The 18,297-nt window shown below is 37.3% G+C and overlaps 1 non-coding gene across 1 annotated transcript; it reads right to left on the reverse strand.

Annotated features, from left to right (window-relative positions):
• Positions 1 to 11,538: 11,538 nt before the first annotated feature.
• trnav-aac lies at positions 11,539 to 11,611 on the reverse strand. Its single transcript has one exon. It is a non-coding gene; the product is annotated as a tRNA-Val (tRNA).
• Positions 11,612 to 18,297: the final 6,686 nt, after the last annotated feature.

The following is an 18,297-nucleotide window of genomic DNA, read 5'->3' on the forward strand; positions in this document are numbered from 1 at the left end:
ACATGTGCAAAACAAAGTATGAATTATCTTTCTTATCTATCTTTCTGTCTGAGAGTGAGATAAGAAGGTCAGCATCTCTTTAATGTCCGTGAGTCGGGATGTGGTTAGCTTGGCATCAACACTGAAAACAAAAGGAAATGGCTAGCTTAGCTCTTTCGATGAATAAACATCATGTTTGTTTGATCTGCACAAAAAATTTGAAAAAATGCAAATATCTTTGGTTTTAGGGGGAGTCAGCAAGGTAGCACTGTATCCAGCTCTCTGAATACATCCATGGCGAGCATGCTAATGTGTCATAAACAGATATATTAAGAGACCTGGATACAGAATTTGAGGCTGGGCCCTGTTCATTCATATGAAAGCTGCTCAGTCGTGCATGAAGCCAAAATGGTGTGAAATCACTCAGATCGTACACTTTATGGGGCGAATAATGCATGTTGACTTCTGCCAGCCAAACAGCTAACTTCCTGTTAAGCGCTCTGCAAATTTGACTGGGGATAAAATGATTTTAATCATTCTGCTTTTCTAGATTTTCCAAATTTGATCAGATCTAATGGCTAAAATCCTCGTCCCCATTAGGCACTGATGTGTCTTTCGACGTTGTTGTTGGTCGATAAAACACACATTGCTTTGGTTTGTAAATGTGAGAGAGATGAATAAGAAGTGGTGCGGTGAATTTTAATCCCCGCGAGCTTTACATGCAGGTAGCAATGAGGCAGAGTGAGCCTGTGTCAATAAAGTTTATTTAATCATTTTTAAATATGTGGACGTGCTGCAGTGACAGACGTTGGTCCCACTGGATTATGTCGGAGCTCTGCAGTGAGTCTCTGAGCAGATTATGAATCAGGGTGAAAATGAGTGGGTTTTGTGTGTGTGTGTGTGTGTGTGTGTTGTGTGTGTGTCCCCATATGTCAGTGCAGATGAGGCACTCTGGGGACTGAGTGTGTTGCAGCCCGGGGAGTTGAGTGCTCTGTGTGTCAGTTTGTACTGCAGATACTAAATATGTCTCTGTGCTGTTATCACCAACACACACACACACACACACACACACACAGACACACACACACACAGACACACACACACACACACACACACACACACACACACACACACACACACACACACACACACACACACACACACACACACAGGGCAGTGGACTCATCACCTGTGGTTATACAGGTGAGGTGAGGTTGTGTTAATACACCCACAACACATTCAGGATTTATTTTTCTCTGTTGCAGTAAAACTTGAAAGTCTATAAAAAATGCGCCTTTTTTTTAGCTGATAATAATTTGTGTTTTTATCCCTTTGAAGTCTGGATCGACATCACTTTTCTTGCATTTCAACCTTTGAATGCTGAGAAAATTGGTTTGAATTCTTCTTCAGAAATATGGGAAAAAAAAGCAGCTTGGCAAGAAATGTCCCACATATTGCAAGATGCTTTTTAGATATAGAAAATGATTATTGATCATTATTACCATATTAAGTCATTATTTAGAGAAAGTTTGTCATTATAATGACTTGAAGATTTTTTTTTCATCACATTGGCAGAAATGGGTTTCCATAAGTCTCTTTTTGTCACAGAAACATATGATTGCTGCCTCCCTCCTGCAGGACTGTGACAGTGACGGTAAAGCAGTGAATCTTATTTTTACTCTTTATTTTTAGGTGGAGTGGAGGCATGTAAACGGAGGCTGACAGCCATGTTCCAGCACAGGAAATGAAACAAGAGGAAGTGCAGCAGGTGACAGAATGCAATTATTTATTTAAGAAATCTTCACTGGAGCCCTTTTTTTTTATTTGTGGAGTTTCAAATTAGCTTTTTTAAAGCATAGAATCTAGATAAACATAAAAATCAATATTTGGTTATATTATTTCTTCTCCTTTGCTATTCATTTCTGTCTCACTGCAGTTCCTCTTCATTTAGTTGTGTGATGTTGTATGTTGACTGCCATCGTAAGTAGTGATACTGAGATTGTTGAATCTCAGATGCTGAGATCGCTACTGGTTATTACTTTGGTTTCAAAAAAAAAAAAAAAAAAAGGGGGGGGGGGGCCTGTGCGGCACTTCTTCTGCCACTAGACGGCAATACCTGTGACCAATCACACCTGAAGCACTTTTTGCACTTACTAAGGGTTTTTTAGTCTAAATTCAAAATTAAAAATTTTGTCTAAAGTCTAAATTCTTGCTTGTGTTGTACGTCGCTTTGGATAAAAGCGTCTGCTAAATGAAATTGTAGAATTGTAGAATTTATTTCTGCAGAGTTTTGTCATTTGTGTGTGTGTGCACTCAGGAATCTATATAACAGTGGACCTCCATGTCGTTAAACATTCACCAACAGGGGACTAAAAAGCCAAAAGGGGACACTCCCCCCCCCCAATTGGTCATGCTCTAAATCATCCTAAAATCATGTCTTAAGGTCTCTGGTGAAAGTTTTCAAAATTTGCCAAGAGAGGACCTTGTGCAAGTGTTGATATCTGCACTGGAGCGGGCTGCCGGACATGTCCGTGCTGGAGCAGGATGTTGGACATGTCTCAAAAAATGTAAATAGTATTAATTTTCTCCCTAATTTAATTAAAAAAAGCAAGCAACAAACAAGCAAAAGTCCTGCAGTCAAAATCCTTCTTTAGCACAAAATATCATCAATAAAAAAACAAAAGCACTTTTTTGTAGTAAAATGTCTCATGTGACTGATGTGATTATACAAGACATTATTAAATTAACAGACCTTTTGAATATCATGTACAGAACAATTAACAATTAAACACCACCATGCCAGTGATCAAAGAATATTGTAAAACTAATAAGGCCTATAATTATTCCTAGTAATATAATTAATTAATAACTGTGACCTGAACTCAGAGAAGGGGCATTAAATTATTAAAGTGATTTATTAAAAATTAATAATTAATTTTAGAGTTTGCCAAGGTTGACACTGACCAATCACAAACTCCACAAAAAATAAATTAATCAAAATGAAATAAAATAATAACAATCCAGAAATAAGCAAGACATTAGTACATGAAAATTACCTAAAAAACAACAACAAATAAATTCAAATGGAAAAAAAAGGAAATTACTTGGGAAACGGTCTGAAAAACTATAGTTATTCTTTAAAAATAATTTTAAATATCTAACTATAATTATAATGAATACAGTGAATTCAGAAAATTGCAAAGCAAACCAAAAAAGGAAGGAAATTACTTGGAAAAAATTGCAAAAACATAACAATTAATCATTAAAAATCCTATTATGATAATTATAAATTCAGTTCTCCTGACATTTTTCCTTAGCTTTATAAAAAAAAAAAATCAAAATCTACATTTTTTTTGCAATAAAAAAACAAACAGCAACAATAAATTTGTACAGCAAAGAAAAGAAAACATGGAAATTTCTTGGAAAAACTGCTTAAAAATATTGTTATTCTTTAAAATATAATTTAAATAATCCAACTATGATTATTCTAAATTCAGTTCTCTTGAAGTGCTTTCTTATTTTTTCCTTAAAATAATTTCTGAAATCTAACAAACAAACAAAACAACTAACAATCTACTACTTTCTTGCATTCTGCAGGCCATTTCTTGCCAAGTTGCTTACTGCCTTTTTCGAAATTAATCAAACCCTTTTGCTCAGAGTTCAAAGTTTGAAATACTTGTGAGGAGCGCCTGAAATTAACACAAGAAAATTGATGTTTATGTTTTGAGGGGTTAAAGGACTGAAATATTTTACCTGATACACTGGTGAGTTCCCATCAGACCTGTCTGTAGGACTCTGCCTCCATCTAGTGGAAACTGAACAGACACACTCCAGTTTTCTTTAATAAAAACATCATAATCATGTTTTTTAATCTGATTATTAGTGGCATCTGTTTAATTTGGTACAAACTTAAATCATCCGCAGAAGATAAACGACAGAGCATGTTGGGAGGGAAATCACAAAAGATTAAATGAAATGTAATTATTAATTTGTTCAGTTTATGAGCCAATTAGGAGTCTCATTTAATTATTTTTACGATTTGAAATAAATAATTTTAATGTAAATTGACTTAATCAGCTTATAATTGTTTAAATGTTCAGTGTTAGTTTAGTTAATTATTATAATAAGCTGTGGGGGAAAGAAAAAATCATTAAGACGCATACTGCAGACTTCAAATAGACACCAAGTCTTTTTGGGAATTTGGGAATATGTCCTTTAAAACAAACACAAGATTTAATATATTTGAATTTTTTTAAAGTATATTTACTCAAGTTCTGTGGATAAGTACTATTGCGGAGCACATATTTTATATTAGTCACAGCAGGGCAGGTACTTTTATTCTATAATATAAATCCTTTTATACTTTTACTTTGAAAGGATTTTAAACGAAATACTTTTAATTAAGTTTATGTGGCGAGATTACTTTACTTAATGATCTGAGTGCTTGTTTTGTTACAAGAATACAAAAATTCAGTTTATTCAAATTAAAATCACTATCTGGTTGATCTTTGACCCTCTAATGAAGACATTAATGCCAGTAATTAAGTCCTAAAAATGTGATTTTGCTGTGCAGTCAAAAAATATTTCTGCCTGTTTTTATTTTTTATGAAGTTCTAGAAATGTCTGTCATGAAATTTAAAAAATGAGTTACTGTTGCTGAATGAGAATTGTTGAAAAAGCTGATTTTATATCATTCATGAAACAAATAGATTTAGGTTAACCATTGTATACACACACTCGTATCACTCTGCACACAAAATGCACAAAAATCTAGCTTACAAAACATGACATATTAATCTATTTTTTTTTAACTTTCATTGGGTTTATTTTTAAACCAACATCAGTCCTAATCATAAATATCAAATTTTCATGAATTTTCAGAATATTAACCCTTTGAATGGCAGGGTTTTTGTCATGAAGCCACGGTTTTAGATGAAAAAAAAAGATTTTTTAAAAATTTATTTATTGCACCAAACAGTCCCCAAGGGTTAAAACAAAGTTAAATCATTCTTAACATGGTGATGGATTTAAAAAAAAACAACAACTTTTAAATAAGAAAATACAACTTTAACAACTCAATTTCACATTAAAATTCTTTTAAAAGAAATATATTTTTTTACACTGGACATCACGTTTAAGAAGCAACATCAGCAAATATGCAAAATTGCAGTGAATAGTTGAATTGCACTGAACATATTAAAGTGCTGTGTTCTGACAGGGAGTGCTGTATGTAATTGAGTTTAAAGACACTTTAATTCACAACATAGAAAAAAAAGTACATTCAAGGCAGGAAAATATGTTTTCACCCACATCTATGTTGAAAATATGGGGTATTTTGGCCAGAAAATGACTTATTCAGCCACTTATGTTTAACAGCAATTTCACCTCTTTGGAGAATACAACCATCAACAAAGATACTACTTCAACTTTTGGTCCACATTTTTAGATGACAACGAGACTTGAACAGTTTCAGACAAAGTCAGATCCAGTGGACATTGTCTTTAATGTTTATTATTAAATGTATGATATTTGGGTCGGAAGCAAACATGTCAAAAAACTATATTTAAATACAGATATATTTTTTAGCTACACAACTAAAGATTATGCAGCTGAATGCAACAGCTTTGCAACACATAAAACCTTTTTGAAGGTTAGTAACTGTTTTGTGTTGAATCTTTACTGTAAAACTGAAGATTGTGTTTCTTTTGATTGCTGAAACAACTGATTGATTAACAAACAATTAGTTAATAGGTGGCTTTTTTCGATTAAGCATTATTCAAGCAAAAATTTAAGTTCTGGCTTTTCAAATGTCAATATTTGCTGATTTTCTTTGTCTTATGTGGCAGAAAACTGAACATCTTTTAGGTTTTAGACTAAAAAAGTTACTTGAAGACATCATCTTCATTTTTAGGGAACAAACTTCAAGTATTTTACAAACCAAATGACTCATTAATTATAGAGTGGTGCAGGAATAATTCCTAAAACCCAGAAATGAATTTGCATTTTTGCAGTTAGTCTCAAAGTCACTGGGTATTTTTAATGTGTTTTTGGTTACAATCCTGAAATAAGTTCTCTAGTGATTTTCACTTTGTTTTACTATATAAAATTCGTCAGTAAATACCCAACTGTGAATTTTGAAGCTTTTTACACATCTTAAAAATGTTTCAGTACCGTAAATGTTTGTTTACCGCAAATCTAATTTACGCAATAATGCAAATCTACAAAGTGACATTTTAGTCTGTGCAGTCAAGTCCCGAATCAAGACAGGCAAGTCTCAAGTTGAGTTTTGAGTCCTAAACAAGTCACAATGTGCTCTTCACTAAATGTAAATCCATTTTTACAACAGAGTAATAATATATGAAATTTACAAAAATCATGATTGCATATTTACATTTGCATGCATTTATTAAACAAGTTCGTTAAAACAAAAAAAACAACAGCAAAAAAAAAATAGTGCCAAACATACTCTTTCATTTTGGGGACTGGGGAAAAGTATGCAGTATTTTCAAGTCAAAAGACTTTTTTCCCACTAATTTCAAGTTGTTTTCTTTTTGTTCATTTTTTACTTTTATCTTACAAAATTTTGGGGTAATTAGGTTTGTTAAAATAACTGCGACTGACCTTAATCTTAAAACAATAATACTGACATGTTGCCCTAACGTACTAAATTTTGTAGATTGGGAAAAGTATCAAGCATTTCAAGTCAAAAGACTTGAGTCCAAGTGAGGTTACAAGTCACTGGTGCGCAAGTCAAATTTTAAGGGTTTTTTGTTTGTTTTCCGTTTTGCTTTTGTCAAGTTGAACCTTAAGTCATTAAAACTGCAAATTGTCTGACTGGAGTTCAAGTCACAGGAATCAAGTCCACATCCCTGGATCAGAGATAATAGGTAATCCCAGTAATGAGTCCTAAAACCCAAAAATAAGTTTGCATTTCAACACTCCCATGTGTTTTCGGTTGGATTGCCTTAGATTGTTTTACCCTGATTTTGTTACTCTAACCCTGAACATTCCCACTAGCCTTGCCTAAATCTAATAAATCCAACCAAAAAAGGCAATTAGAACTAGCCACTCATCGTAGGGCGGGTCATTCCTTTGCTATCCTAGGATCGATCCTGCAGCACTCTATTTGAGAAAAATAATGACTATGAGTCTGAATCTGAACACTGATTTTCTGCAAGGAAAACTCTACGACTCTAATCTATCTCCACCAATATGTCAACAGGCTTCAGTTCTCGAACAAACATGATGTCATTGTTATCGTTAAGGTCCAGCTCAACAAAGCCGTCGTCCGGTTCCTCTTTGCAGACAACCCAAGACGACTCCAAGTCCTCGACAGGCAACTCAATCACTTTATTCAAGTAATCTCCCTTTCTGCCGTTTTTACCTGCGATGGTGATCACCTGTGCCGCAATGGACCAAGCAAACTCCACCCTCCGATGGCTCTGAGAGCTCAGATCAAAGTTGTGCTCCAGGATCTCATACAGAGCAGGAACATATCGGTTGCAGTTTTGTTCCACGTACTTGTGCATCTCAAAAAGGACTCCCCTAGTCAGCACTCGCAAGTCCAGTTTCCTTTTGCCTTTTGGTTTAGAGCGGACGTCAAGGTCAAGTCCGATTTCTTTGCAAAAGTGATATGGATCGACCATTTTCTCCTCCAGCTCCACATCTCCATTTACAGCCTCCATTTCTGGATTTAAGTCTTCTGAATCCAGATCTTCCACGACATTAACAGTCGGTGGTTGTGGAGCAAGCAGCAACTCACCGTTTAAAGGGACAATCTTGTTTAACCACCTGACTACTTTTGGTGATGTGGTTTGTCTTTTCATTACGCTCTTCTGGGTGGCGTACCATCTCTGGATCACCTGCGAGGCCTCCGTCGCTCCACTGTGCAGATCAAGATCAAAGTTGTGCTCGAGGATGTCGTTAACCATCTCACGGAGCGATCCACACAGCTCCCTGCTGAAGGCAAACATTTCCAGCACAGCGCCAATGGTCAGGACCGTCAAATCAAGCTTCTGGCTCGCTGGACGTTCTTCTGTCGACCAAAGATTGAGGCCTAACTTTTCACAGAACGGATGTGGCTCCACATCAGTCTGGTGGCTTGCAGCTGAAGACGATGAATGCCCATTTGTTTGCTGCTCTGCCTCATCTTCCACTCTAGGCTGAAAATCACTGGTCACATCGACCATGTTGTAAGTTTCAGGAAGCTGAAAAGGACTGTTGAGAAACTCCATGTCCCATCTGTCCGGGTGGTTCTGGAAGGTCTTTTCTTTAAGATTGATGTACGACGCAAAATTGCGCTGATGCACTTCATTTTGGAAGACGAGGTTAAAGTTGTTGCCCAGCATATCAAACAAAAAATTGCGTGAACTCTTCGTCATTGCAAGTGCAAATTTATAAACCTCCCACATCACCCAGTTTGTAAACAGTTGCGGATCCAAGTTTTGCTTGCTGCCTGAGCCGATGTTAAAATCCAAACCTCTCTCTCTGCAGTGAGCAAACTTATCGTTCACTCTGCTGGACTTTAGGATCTCTTTTGAGCGAGTGGCACGTCTGATCCACAATCTCTTTTTTTCAGTTATACTATCTATTTCTTCTATGTTGTCTTCAGAAAACAGATCCATGACTTGAAGAACTGTGTTCTTCAGACTAACGTTAAATGAACAAAGGTTGTGAGGCTGCACTGGGGAGACACAAACTTCCTCCTCTTCCTCCTTTACAACCAGAGCTTCATTAAGAAATTTCATTTTTTCTGGTTCGGCTTCCAAATCTGACTGCACGTCTGTCTCAAAATCAACTGGACACATGTACGACAGGTCACTACTCTGACCAATATCTTCTGCATCAGCGACCATCAGCATTTCCTTTTTGTCACCGGCCATCATTACTTCTTTCAGTTCTTGGTAATCTGCGTCAGGATATTTTCTCTTTTTAGACTTCTGCTCCCGTTTGTGAGGCTGGACTTGAAAAACCTCCTTTCGGAAAGCGCTCCTGTCCTCGGCTGTCAGGCAGGCGTTCTTCCTCTCCGTCAGCTTGGTTACTTGAAAACTGAACAGCGTTTTAACCAATTTGTGCCCAAAGTTTTGCTGGACCAAGTCTCGGACTATCCCAGAGTGGGTTCCACAGAGCGCTCTGGAGAAGTCGAGCAGCTCCATCATCACACCGTTGGTTATCAGATTTGGGTCCAGTTTTTCTTTGGGTGCGTCGTCTGGTCGAACAACCAGATTCACGCCGAGGGCTCTACAGAAAGGGTAAGCATCATCCGTCAGTTTTAATTGGACGCCTCCTGGTTTCTTTATCATTAATTTACTCTCTGAATTCTGATGTTCTGTGGATTTCTTGCCGCCTTCAGAGAGGACTGAATAATCCATGACTGTGTTTCTTTTCGGGCAGTAGCGTCCGGGCTGCTCTGACCCAGCGGACTCCGTTGTAGTGTTGAGGTCTGGTAGAATGAACATTTCTTTCCATCTGTGAGGTTTCCACTTGATTTGTTCTTTGAGCAGCTTTATTTTACTGTGAATGCGCCTTGAGTAGTCGTAGCATTGCCAGTCATTGTCCACGTCCACGCCGAGGTCAAAGTTGAACTCCAGCATTTCGAATAAGAAATTCCTCTCGGACCTGGTCACCGCTTTGGCAAACTCGCAAATCTCTAACATCACGCCGTTTGTCAGCAGACACATGTCTAACTTCTCTTTCCTCTCCAACGCCACATTGAACTCCAAACCGATTTCAACCGAGTCCGGGAATGGGACTGTGCCCTTCTGATATCGGACCCCATGGTGGATGCGGCGCTGCCAGATGTATTCATTAGTGTTGTCCATGTTTGCGTCTTGAACAATAACTCAGAAACTGGATCCAAGAAGACTTCCAGTCTTTACAGAAGAAACCCGATACTGATTTTGTTTTTCGGAGTGACTGCAGACATCATCCGCTGTCATTGCACCATTTCTCAGTCTGAGGGTGAAGACAGAAGATCGATTTTGAGTCAGTTTACATTGAAATTGAAAACCTAAAACCTTCTTTATATTTGAGCAGTGCAAGAAAATCACCAGGAGAAAATTGCTTATATTGTAAATTTCTGCAAACCTCAAATATGCTACATTTATGCATTATGTGTGAATATAAAATACATTTTTCAACGATGCTGTGGTTAACATGTAGTACCACTCATTTTTTATAATGTGTTTCTCTTTTACTTTATCTCGATGCTTTTTGATGTTTTATGTAGAGCATTTGGAATTGCCCTGTTGCTGACATGTGCAATAGAAATAAACATTACTTTTATTGCATGAACCCACTAAAACCTGAACAAGTTGGCTTCTTTTTACTTCAAAAATGGGAAATGAGCAACTTAACAAAAAATTGCCCTAAAATTATCTGGGGAAAAAGACAAAACAAACCACAGAAACAAACAAGAAAATGACCTTTAAAAGCGCTAAAATAAATAAATATATATTTTTTTCTGTTGCACAATTGAATTTTAATTGTTCAATTATACAACGTATAAATCTAAAAAAAAAATTTTTTTGTTTTTAAAATATCTGTTACAACCCCTCTCCTGTACAGCTTATTTTCATATCATTCTCTTCTTGTCACCTAATATTTTTATTCCAGTTTGCATTAATTTCTTGTAAAGCTAACAACTGCTTCTCCCCATGTTTTTAAATTTAAAAATCCATCCAATCCACCATTTTTTCAGGTTTCAAAAGTGTAAATGTTTGTGAAAGGCCTCTGAACGCAGCACAAAAAACTGATGTTGATCCAGGTGTTTAACAGTTAACTACGTGAAAATATATATAATAAATTATATATAATAATACTTGTGTGCTTTTAACAGTTTTATTTTGTGCCATTTATGTTTTTTAATTCATTTTGTTATTGATGATTGTTCTGTTTTGTTGTTTATAATTTTACTGCTTCTATAAACAAGAAATAATAATATTTACGGTCTCGTTTTTACCAGTGGGACCTGAACGCAGCAAAATGGCCGCAGCGTGCAAACACAACTTCTTCTCCAAAGTCTCAAACACCATTTAATGAGAAAAACGCGGGATTGTGCGTGACACACCGGAGCAGGTAGAGATAATGTTGTCTGCCAGCAGGTAGCATCACGCACAGCCGGTGACGGTGATGCTAACACGTTAGCCTCCTCTCAGTGGGAAGCTAACGGGATTCAGCACAGACGCGTCTGTTCGCACGGAGCGGCTGAGTATGAGCACTTACCGGACACCGGAGCACACACCGGTGTCTCCGGTGGTGGGAGAGGTTGGAGAGGTCTGCGGTCATGAAGATTTCGAGCCAAAACTCCTCACGAGCTGCAGCTGCACGCCCCCAAATCCTGCAGCTGCACATGTAAACTCCCCCTGACACGGAGGCGTTCAGGAACGCGTCGGAAATTCAGCTTTCAGGGGCCACGCCTCATTTTTTTGCAGAGTACAAATAACAGATAATTATCCAATTTGAACAAGAAATCACCACAAGAAATCATAGTGTAATTATTTTTGCGATCTTGGTAAGCTGGTGTAATATGTACTTTAACATAGAAAAGGATTTTAGCCTTGTTTCCGCCCGGTCTCGAACCGGGGACCTTTCGCGTGTTAGGCGAACGTGATAACCACTACACTACGGAAACGCGCTGAGAGGAAGGGGTACACAGGGATGATTTTGAAAACTGTGTTTTTCACAGTCCTGAAAAGATTAGATTTGTTTTAAATTATTAATGGATCGACAATTAATCTGATTTTAATGCATCAGTTTGTGGTCTGGGGCCTAACAATTTCTAGGTGCCTTTCTAGACCACAGCCTCTTTGCCTAAAACTGCAAACATGCCGATTAAAATGGTTTGCTTTATGGTTGAAGAATTGATGGATAGATAAAGGGACAATGCACAAGTTTAATGAGTACGACCATGACTATAGAGAGCTGCAGGGATGATGTTTTTCGACACCCTGGTTAACAAACGTCCACTTGTGCTCAGTGATGAACTGAATAGATTTTGGAGGTTTTTTGGGGGGGGGGGGGTTGCCAAAACTCAAGAATTCATGACAAAATTTCACACAAATGTCTCATAGGACAGCGATGACCTGATGACATTTCATTTCCAAAAGGTCAAAATTCATCACAATGTTTAATTGCCATCATCTAACGCCATAAAAAGAGACCTGTGCAGTTTGGTTGAAGATGCGTGTGAAGCATCTGGGCTTTAGAATTTGTAGCCCCTTATAACATCCATATTTAAAGCACTGTCAAATTTTATAAATACACGTGTGTCTGGATGGACATGGATGTAAACTTTAGGTGCAACTCGACTGGTTTGCACGCAGTAATTCTTGTTCCTCATTGTATATTGTCATGTCACTTCTGTATTTATTTAAATAAATTTGCTTTAGGTTTCTATTTTTACCGGCTTTATGACAACCACTGCAGTCTGGTTTGAAAGGCATGACGCTGAGTCAGCACAGACATCCCCATTCATGCAGGGAACCCCCACTGAACTACCGTTCATCACACAACAGACAGTCACATTTCAAATCCACTGATTTATTTTTGGTTACAGGTTAAAAAAAACAGAACAACTCTGCCATTATTCTCTCTGACAACTTTACAAAACAAATCCGTTTTTAGAGAAATTAAATAGAAAAATAATTTAGATTTAAATATTTATATAAACAAAATAAATAGTAATTCAACAGAAAATGTTCAGTGTAGCTGCTTCGCTGGGACGTTTTTCAGCCAGGACTGCTTTTAAAGCTCCAGATCAGGGGGACATTTCTGTTTTTAAAGAGAGAGAACAAGACAATTAGAGTTCATAAAGAAAAAATCTGAAATACTTCAATCATCTGTGCAATTGTGTGTTTATTTTACTGCTCAAGTTGACTGGTGGGAAGCTTTTTTTTTTTTTCTTTTTCTTTTTTAAAGGACCGCTTTTTCACTTTTAACTGAGTATGTTCCAACAGATGTAGACCTAAACGTGCTTGAGTGATTTTCAGGCTTTGTTATAGCAGCACGGTAATGTTGAAGTAGTAGTTAGATCCTAAATAAAAAGCCTAAAATTTCACTCCTGCTCAAAAGGCCATGAGTGGTTATTTTGGCCCCCAAATTTCAAACTCAGTAATTTGTCATAATGAACATGCGTTTATTGTGTCAGGATATCTTATGTTATGATATGATATGATATGTTCTGTATAGCCTAATTTTTTTTCTTTTTGAAAATTATTTAGGTGGAGGCTCCAAATAAGCACAATGGGTTTTTCTTTCTTTATTTTTATTTGTTTGTTTATTTATTGTGCCATCTAGTCATTATATTATGTATGATATCTTCTGGATAGCCTAATTTAAATTATTTTTTAATTATTTAGGTGGAGGCTCCAAGCACAAGCCCTATGGGTTTCTTTCTCTCTCTGCACTGCATGTCTACGTCATTCTTTTTTTATTGTGCAAAACATAAAACTAAAGAAGGTGCAAACATTGCTATATGATGACGCCTCCGTCAGAGAACTTGGTGTCAAAATTTGCGAGCTATAACACATATTTTCAGTTAGTTACGTGTGCTGAAACAGGCAGCGTTACAAACGTCCTTATTGGGCTTTATATTGGGCCTTATTGTGTCTGTGCTTTATTTGGTCCAGACATTAATGGGAAAGTTCATACTTTGTAACATTTTTAGATTTGGTTTGTTAAAATTTATATTGTTCAGGTACAAGTAAATGGAAAAGCAGCTTGACCAAATTTTAGGAACAGATTAGATTCTCGGCATGTGTAAATTCAGCACACTATGATAAACCGATATTGTACCTGCTGTGGTATTAAACACATGAATCCAGACTTCATTTTGTTTCCTAAATAATGAAGTTATGCTTTGTGTGATGTCTGATTCTCACCTCCTTTATCTGCTCTGTCAGCCATGGAGCATCTGGTTTGATGCAGAACATACGTATCCTTTTGTGTTTAGGTATTTTGCCTTCAATTCTGGAAACAGACACAAAACAAAACAATTAGACATTTTCATCACCTAAATGTTTGGTCTCTATCTAAATTGACAGATTTCCTCATTCAAACAAATTAGAAGCAAACGTAGCTTATTCATCCTTTTATTCCTCTGTTTCAGGATGAAGCCAACAGTGAGGAGTTTGTTGCTGTTTCCCGTGACACTTACACAAAGGCGTGGGGGCAGTCCAGTCGTTCTATCTGTTCAACACACTTGATAACGCGGATCTTCGTGGAGGTGAGATTGCCGGGGCAGTTGCAGTCTAATGAGAGACCAAAGCAACCCACTGCAAGGAATAACACACAAAGAGAGAAAATACTGTCATTATTAACCCTCAGGGCCCCATTTAATATTACACACACATGTTGCTACGTGCACAAAATGTGCTTTTCAAAATCAAGATTTAAAAAAATTATATGTTAACATGTCAGTTAATTTTTGTAACCAACATCAGTCCAAATCACAAATGTCAAACATTCATTTTCAGAATTCTAACCCTCTAAATGTCAGGTTTTTGTCGTGATGCAACTATGATTTTAGAGAAAAAACACACACAAAAATAAATTATTTTCAATATTCTACGTGCAAAGTAGATTGTTTGATGTTGATTACCACAGTCTGGGATATGTCAGTGATCAGCAGCTACACTGATTGTGACAGATCACTGAGTGGTAATAGCATGTATTTCCTCCATATGCCAAATATGGTCAAAATGACCTCATCAGTTGGAAAATAGTCAAAATGACAAATTCAGAGTCAAAAGCCCAGAATGACACCCAGAAATAATACAAGTCCTGTTTTTCTGCTCTGATGGCTGTGGGATCAAAAATGTCAGTTTGAATGGGTTTCAATGGAGCATTTTTTGACCTGAATAGTCTGAATGTAACTATTTAGTTTCCACAGTGTATTTTAGACTTATTGTAGGAGCTGAGCTGCAAATTCACTGATTACACTCAAATACACAATCTTGTCAAAATTGATACCATATGCATGAACAGAGCCAAAATTATTTAAAAAAAAAAAAAAAGAGGAATGAAAGTGCATGGAAATATGCCAAACAGTCCCTAAGGATTAAATGTTTTATCACTAGTTTGTAGTCATCAGTATAGTAAGGTTACCTGTCACACTAAAATGTATTCAGTTTATTACCATATTCAATTGAGAAAAGCAAAAAAACAGCAAAAATTTTGCATTTTTGCTTGAAAAACGACTGACACTAATAGTTTTCTATCAGTTCTCTGATCACTACATCAGTCACTGACACTGTTTCAGTACGAGATTTAAACTCCCGAAGACAAAAGCTGCCGTCTGCACACGTCACATAAATCAGAACATTCAATGACGAGTTTAGTTTTACCTTCCGATACGGCGGAGAGCATCACCACAGCCAGGGTGAGCAGACAAATCCAGCGGCAAACAGAGTGAGGAGTCCACATCTTCAGATCTTCAAACTGACTCAGGGTCTCGGCTTCAAACCTATTTAGTTCTACTCGTCAAAGTCTTAATCATGAGTGAATGAGACAGTGGGGATCTTTTATACTGTTTCTGATATGCAAAAAGAGGAAGCATTGACATGCACACTGTTCCTACAGTGGAAATAAACATGCTGCAGTGATGACAGGACTCAGAGGTGTCCATCATGTCCATATATGTGCAGGATCTGTGCGGTGTTGGAGCGTGACTCATTTCGCTGTTACCTGACAGTCACACGTCACTGAAGTTTGAATTCAAAGCGAACTGCAACGACTTCAACGTAACCACAGATATGAGATATTGTCAAAAAAAATGAGGGAAAAATATCCAGTAACATATATAAAATTCTCTTAATTATATATATTTCAAATTAAGTTACCGAAAAAAAGATTTTTTTTTTTTTTGTTTTTACTCTTTTTTGTGGCTTATTTTTATTTTCAGAGCAGATGTAAGCAGACCCAGGCAACAAATCAGAATCAGGATTCAAGACTTTGTAGCATAGATCCAGCCAAAATGTTCCTCCAAAGACACTATTGGTTGAAATCATATCTAAGGGGATACATAAAAACTGTGTTGGTGACACTAATCTTTGGTGCCCAAACTGTGCTGATTGTATAGATCTAACTGTCACATTGAAGTTGTGTGTCAAACACCCACATTTTAACTGAAATTATACTTAAAACCTTTCAGTAAATTCCTTCAGAGTCGTAAAAAAGTGTAAAGTGCTACTTGACTGCAGACAACCGAGAGGCAATAATTCTTTTCAAAGTGTTGACTGATGGATTTTCTTCCAACTTTTTTTCAACGTCAGACCATCAAACACACGTGGGAGCTCCCCAGTTCAACTTGCTGCTGCTGCCATTAGGACAAACAGCTGGATGTGAAGTTCCTGCATGAAATCCCTCTTGAGTGCGCGAATAAACACAGGTGAGCGTTTCTCGCATTCACTGTTTCCACCAACGTTTTTCCACTTCATCTGGAATTTAGTGCACAAGCATTTATCTCTATTTATCACTAATCATTCATTAGAATCTAATAATAATAATAATAAATTCCATTTAAAGCACCATAACCCAACCATGCTTTCACATACCAAATTACAAAAACAGTGTCAACATGTGACTAAATGACATCACACTGACCAGCTGGTGTCATACAGCCAGCAGCAGAAACATCTGTGCAGATTCAAATACAGCTGTACTTTTTTAACAACTTTTTTTAATCTTGGTAAGTAAAGGCTGATAAAGCTGGAGAGGCTGAGCAAAGTAATCACACTTCTGCACTAAAACGGAAGTACGAGCACAAAATTGCACAATGTGGAAGCACCTGATTCCAGGCTAAGAATCTGGTGAATGTGATAATTTGCAAAATACAAACTTTTCCATTTAATGTATTTGTGCAGCTTGTTTTTAAACCAAATTAACATCCGCAAGTTAAAATGTGACACTGATGTATAAATGTGATGCCTTTTGAATATCCAAAAGTACACAGTAATATGTGACACTAGCTGCTGGGTTTGACCTACATTCACAAAACAACACCAGCATGACCTGGAGCAAGCTGTGGCACAACAATGACCTTGAAAAGTTCAACTTTAAGTGCATTTGTGCTTAAACATATATGGTGAACATTACATTATGTTTCTATAGAACCGTTAAAATGTCACACATAAAGTTTATGAGTGCATGATAAGGAAGCAAAGATGAGTTCATTTGTGTTTGTGAATAATACTGACAAAAAAAGAGCGAGCCTAAAAAAGCACTCTTAAAATTTAAACTCCTGCCATATTTGGTGAATGTTGTTTGTATTTCCTCTTGTACGTAAACTGTGTCATACAAAGGTGTTTCTGCTAAATCATGCCGGTCATGACGTGCAATCCATTACGATACATATGCTGACAAATATTTTCTAATGACCTTGCGGTCATAGCTGCTAACATTGATTGTTTCAGTGGAGAGGACGCTGGCACAGCTCAGGTTTCCTTTGTATTTTGTGTGCAAGAGAAGGGGAATCCCCCAAACCCGTGGGCTTCTTCAGAGGCACACTAAGAATAACTCACAGCCCCACAAACCAACTACATTTAAACATCTGCTGTTACCACAATAACTTAAAAGTACAGTCATAGTGGCATGACACGCTGCTGAGAACCCGAAAAGAGGAATTGCTCACACACATGGAATGCAGCAGCATGTGAATTTTTTTTTTTTTTAAGATTATTTTTTTGGCCTTTATTGCTTTTTTTAATCGATAGGACAGTGTGAGTGTGAAAGGGGGGGGGGGGGGGGGGGGGGGGGGGGGGGGGGGGCTGCAGCAAAGGGCCGAGGCCGGACTTGAAACCCACGGCCGCTGCAGCGAGGACACAGCCTCTGCACATGGGGCGCTGCTCTATCCACTGAGCCACCAGGCACCCTGGCATGTGAAATATTTTAAGAACGTTTCTTTGCGTGTGAAATTATGTGACAGTGTGTGAGTGACCACATGAGCGCCACTCCCTGAGCTTTCAACCACATCTTTGGGTGTTTTTACACTCTGTCCGTTTCAGCCCTCCATGTGGACTCAACACATTTTTTTTTCTTTTTGCACATATGAAACACTCCAAACGAGCTCAGACCACCTTGAGCCAAACTCTGAGGTGGTCTGGGTTCGGTTCGCTGTAAGTCTGTGTTGTGGTTTGACTTAATTGTGCGTTGTGAACATAAGGTGCTCCTTTGATTTGCGTTTTTCTGTTGGATTTTAGCCCTCTGTGATACTCGAAAAAACAGGTGTAACCATGTCGGCAGGTAAATGAAACAAAATTAGTAGAAAATTTTGAGAAAAACATTTTATTATAGTATGTAGGGCAAATAACTGCAGCTAAT

Source organism: Plectropomus leopardus, chromosome 21 (assembly GCF_008729295.1).
Source record: "Plectropomus leopardus isolate mb chromosome 21, YSFRI_Pleo_2.0, whole genome shotgun sequence".
In the NCBI taxonomy this organism is placed as follows: domain Eukaryota; kingdom Metazoa; phylum Chordata; class Actinopteri; order Perciformes; family Serranidae; genus Plectropomus; species Plectropomus leopardus.